We start from the raw sequence: 5000 nt of genomic DNA, 5'->3' as shown, positions 1-5000 counted from the left end.
ACAAGCTAGTAAGGGTAACATGTCTACAAAGTCTAGTCAACATCTTCAACATTTTTTCAATATTGCACCTTGTCACAATTTTCCACTTTTGGCCAGTCAGGGTCCCCCTGGCAGTTGGGGGCCCCTAGGCTGCAGCCATATCTAGCCTGTGCGTTAATCCGGCCCTGTCTGTGTGTGTGTGTGTGTGTGTGTGTCACAGCACGAAAAGGGGGATTTGTGACAATGAACTCGTCCCTAATCGTCCACGGACTTGCCTAACTTTCGTCTGATTTTGAGCGCTTGAGAGAATCAAAACTAACAATTTTGATGACACCTAAATCGCCCGGAAGCGAATCGCGAGCCGCGAACAGGTCTCACAGCAGGGTGTTAATGGCCCAACGATTACCACATGAAAGGCAATGACAGCCAGCCCGGAACGCGGACTAGCCTTGCTCTTATTGGACGAAAAAGACACGTGACTCAAAGTAAAAGAGCTGCGCTATTGGTTAGCAGCTACGACCTTCTATTGGTCACGTTGGATTAATTTATGCAGACCGTATACAGTAGGTCCGTATAATTATGCAAAAATTATTATTAATAATATACCTAGGTTGATTTTACTTTGTATATTCACATCATTATATTCACATCATTATAGGCTGCACTGTGATGGGGCTTTAGCATGCATGATGTGAATTTATTGATAAAATGAAAATGAATGAAATGAAAATGATTTTTTAAAAAACGCTTTTAATATCACACCAAACAATGTACACACACTTTGACAAGAACCATGCAACTACACATATACCCTGCAAACAATATACTATATATGCAGTGATGTACACAGCACTCAGGTCACAAATGTACAACTAGGAAACATTTCATTGCCGACAAGTTAAGTTTGGGCAGGCTGTCATCATGCTTTAGCGTACGTATCGCACGCTAGTGCATGGTGCGACGCATTTTGAATTCAAAGCGTGCTCCTCAACGCAACGGTAAAGCGCTTTCATGCACTTTTGACTAGTGACGAGGTTTGCGCAGTTTGCGCAGTTTTCCCGCCGTGTCGGCGATTTTGTTTTGTCACAGCGCATTTCTGTTACTAAACGCAAATATGTTTTGCTGTGCCCTAACCAAAACCACCCCTAAACCTAACCTGTCAGTGAAGTAATGTTTCTGCTGCTTTACTTTTGCCAAGAACAGCGAGATTAGGCGAATTTCTACCTAAATTGTGCCTAAACCAAAACCATCCCTAAACCTTACCTGTCACAGGGCGTTGTGGAGCACGACTTAACTGGAAAATGCGTATTGGACACACGCGATAGTGAGTTCAAATCAGCGTGTCATAGATACGTTTAGCCTATGCATGATGTTTGGGAAGGGCACAATTCATAAAACTCAGAAACATACAATGCTTTTTCAAAAAAGGGTTCTATGTTCCCCGCTGCATCCAAGTAGACTGCTGCCACATTGCTAAGAGCAGGTTGTTGTTACATCTCTGACAGGTTAGGTTTAAGGATAGTTTTAGTCAGGGCACATACAAAAATGGATTTTAGTAAAAGTTGTCAATTCATAGTAAATATGTGGTAAATATGAAAGTAAGAGGAAAAATACTACAGGTACTGCCTTTTAATACAGACTATACAGGTATGTACAACATTATAAACATTGCTGTTGATTTCATGTTCTTCAGACGCCAATCATGCCAGCACTGCGTCCTCGTCATACTGCAACAGGCACTCAGTCTCACTTCTGGGAGCTGTAGAAACAACAAATAAATTAATACTTCACCATGCACCTCATATTGACATAGCAAATATATCAATAAGCAAGTCATATTGAGCCCAACAGGGATAATCTCTTATTTCAGTCTTCTATGGTCTCATGCACTATGTCTCCCTGCCAGGATATGTAGGATGTAAGAAAATAAATCAAAACATAGCAATGCACAGCATTGAGAACTTATCTATAAAGTAGCACAAGTCATATTGCCAATGTAGGCCAGGGGTGGGGAACCTATGTCTCGAGGGCCGTTTGCGACCCTTGAGGCCGTTTTATCTGGTCCCCGATATAATTTTAATGTTATTCAGCTTCACATAAAATATGACATATTTTGTAAAGGAACCTTAGAAAATACATTTGCAATACAATTAAGTTATATTCAGGGAAGCTGAAGAAGGTGGTGTTTGTTTAAATGTGGCTGCCTTCAATATAGGTCTAAAGTGAAGGGGAAAATCCTGGTTTGTGTTCATAGTACGGCCCTTGGAGAACTTTTACGGCCCCTCGGGTGAATTTGAATTGGCCCTTCGAATGAGAAAGGTTCCCCACCACTGACGTAGGCTATAGGTTAAGCTTACCCTCTTTCACTCTTCTGTGGTGAGACTGTGCCCATTTTGGGTTGACCTCCACACGCGTCTGTAGCACAGCACACAGGATTGCAGGACACAGCATCCTGCAGGACACTACAAAAAAACAAAACAAAAAAACAAGGGGAATGAATAAATTACCTGACCAGTTATTAAACAAATGAAAATTGATGTGCCAGAGCTGTGGCAAAAGTAACCTTGGGTCCAAATCATCTAGGCCTAGGGTGTGTGTGTGTGTGTGTGTGTGTGTGTGTGTGTGTGGTAAATCCAGTGTTCACATTATTCAGATATGAGAATTAATTAATTCATTCATTTTAACTGACATTAGTACATACCATAGAGGTAGAAAATAACACTAGAGGTGACCCCGCCCCCCTTCTGACGGCAATCTGTGGCGGCCATTATCTGTAGGTAGGTCTGATAAATGGAAATGAATGGACAAGGAGGCTCACCTGTCAAAAAATGGCTTAATAATGTGAAAATGTCCATCAACACACTCTACAAGGACAATAGTTGAAGTGGGTTGCTAAATATGTGCAGAATTAATATAATTCGATTTTTAGATGTATTTTATCGACTCATATGATTTAAGTAGATATTTATCCTGACATTTCAAATCTGGTCTTTGATTAATGGGTTACTTCATATTCACACAGTTTTAGTCCATTTTTTAACAGAGGTGGGTGTGTTCTCCATTGACTTGAATTGACTGAAGGTGCCTACAATACCTACAGACAATGGGAGGCGCCATGTGCCACTTCCCAGTGCTGTCGTGAATTGTCATGTCCACTCTAGTGTTATTTTCTACCTCTATGGTACATACCCATATCAGTGCCATTTCACCCTGCCAAGACACTGGACCTGGGCCTATTGGAGCTCTCTGCTCAGGGTGTCCTCGTTATACTGCAGCAGGCACTGTTGTTTCTATAGTTCCTAGAAGCGAGACAAATAAATAAATACTTTGCCATGCACCTCATATTGACATAGCAAATATGTCAATAAGCAAGACCTATTGAGCCCAACAGGGATAATCTTACACTATATCAGTTTTCTGTGGTCTCTTGTAAGATTGGCCCATCACCATTCTGCAGGACACTACCGTCTCCCTGCCAGGATCTGTAGGATGTAAGAAAATAAATCAAAACATAGCAATGCACAGCATTGATTACTTATCTATAAAGTAGCACAAGTCATATTGACAATGTAGGCCAGGGGTGGGGAACCTATGTCTCTAGGGCCATTTGCGACCCTTGAGGCAGTTTTATCTGTCCCCCCGATATAATTTTAATGCTATTCAGCTTCACATGAAATATGACATATTTTGTAATGGAATCTTAGAAAATACATTTGCAATACAATTAAGTTATATTCAGGGAACCTGAAGAAGGTGGCGTTTGTTTAAATGTGGCTGCCTTCAATATAGGCCTAAAGTGAAAGGGAAAATCCTGGTTTGTGTTCATAGTACGGCCCTTGGAGGACTTTTACGGCCCCTCGGATGAATTTGAAGCGGCCCTTCGAATGAGAAACGTTCCCCGACCCTGACGTAGGCTATAGGTTAAGCTTACCCTCTTTCACTCTTCTGTGGTGAGACTGTGCCCATTTTGGGTTGACCTCCACACGCGTCTGTAGCACAGCACACAGGATTGCAGGACACAGCATCCTGCAGGACACTTCCAAAAACAAGGGGAACGAATAAATTACCTGTCCAGTTCTATAAAAAAGAATACCCTGAAAAAAGAACACCCTGTAGTTTCTACAGCTCCTAGAAGCGAGACAAATAAATTAAATATTTTGACATGCACCTCATATTGACATAGCAAATGTATCAATGAGCAAGTCATATTGGTCACAAAGAAGTTAATCTTACATTCTTTCAGTCTTCTATGGCGAGTTAGGCCTTCAGGTGACTCGTCTTCGCCATATTATGAGACAGCAGCCTGTGAAAACATGGTAAATAGAATAACCCATTAACCTTGGGTCCTAATATAATACATGGACATAAACTAGCCTACATTATTTAGACAAGGTCAGTAGACCTCCACGTGAAACAATAAGAAAAAGTGACCATACATAATTTCAATTTCTTGAAGAGGCCATCTACACTTATTTGTGCAACAAGTGCTGTTTTGAGGACCCATACTTTTAAAGGACAGGTTGCCTACTGTTGCAAATGGCAGGGTATTTCACATTGATTTCGGGGTGGCGTGCTCAACTTGACCACTCTGGTCGACATTGAGCTCGCGCTGATACATTGGGCTCGCGTTACTGAGAGCTGCCGCCAGAACTACTCACGGTTAGCTTTCATAATAGAACGCAACAAGGAAGAATCGGTCGGTTTGGTGAAAGGGCAAGGTGTTTCAAGGGATGTTAGCTACTCGATACATAGTAGTGACGCTACGACCAAGCTACTAGATAATGTAATTAAACTAGTCGCTTCGCTGCTGCCCAGCACTGAAAACCAACATACCCAGACGGCACACCAGTCTTTCCAACGTCGCCTAGATGCATTTTTGCCGCTGTAAAATACATTGGCAAGGCGTCTAAGCGTTAGTTCATCAGCGAAATGCCGGGCAGACGTGAAAAATGAGCAGTGTCCAGCATCTAGTTGATGAGCTAACGCAATAGCATGCTAACGGTAGCCTTTGTCTATCTTTA

At 41.9% G+C, this 5000-nt stretch overlaps 1 protein-coding gene and 1 long non-coding RNA gene across 15 annotated transcripts in view; one reads left to right on the top strand and one right to left on the bottom strand.

Annotated features, from left to right (window-relative positions):
• The window catches only part of foxp2 (forkhead box P2), a 282865-nt gene that overhangs the window by 63101 nt on the left and 214764 nt on the right, over positions 1 to 5000 (top strand). The gene's annotated exons all lie outside the window — the stretch shown is intronic.
• LOC134464578 (uncharacterized) overlaps positions 1688 to 5000 on the bottom strand; it is a 4064-nt gene continuing 751 nt past the window's right edge. Inside the window, exons 2-7 of the long non-coding RNA XR_010037950.1 lie at positions 4213 to 4282; positions 3911 to 4015; positions 3383 to 3461; positions 3169 to 3278; positions 2337 to 2441; positions 1688 to 1738 (exon numbers count right to left, since the gene is read on the bottom strand). This is a non-coding gene — a long non-coding RNA (uncharacterized LOC134464578). The remainder of the gene's footprint in view (positions 1739 to 2336; positions 2442 to 3168; positions 3279 to 3382; positions 3462 to 3910; positions 4016 to 4212; positions 4283 to 5000) is intronic.

Source organism: Engraulis encrasicolus, chromosome 15, assembly GCF_034702125.1.
Source record: "Engraulis encrasicolus isolate BLACKSEA-1 chromosome 15, IST_EnEncr_1.0, whole genome shotgun sequence".
Taxonomy (NCBI): domain Eukaryota; kingdom Metazoa; phylum Chordata; class Actinopteri; order Clupeiformes; family Engraulidae; genus Engraulis; species Engraulis encrasicolus.
This window is presented reverse-complemented; position numbering and strand designations above follow the sequence as displayed.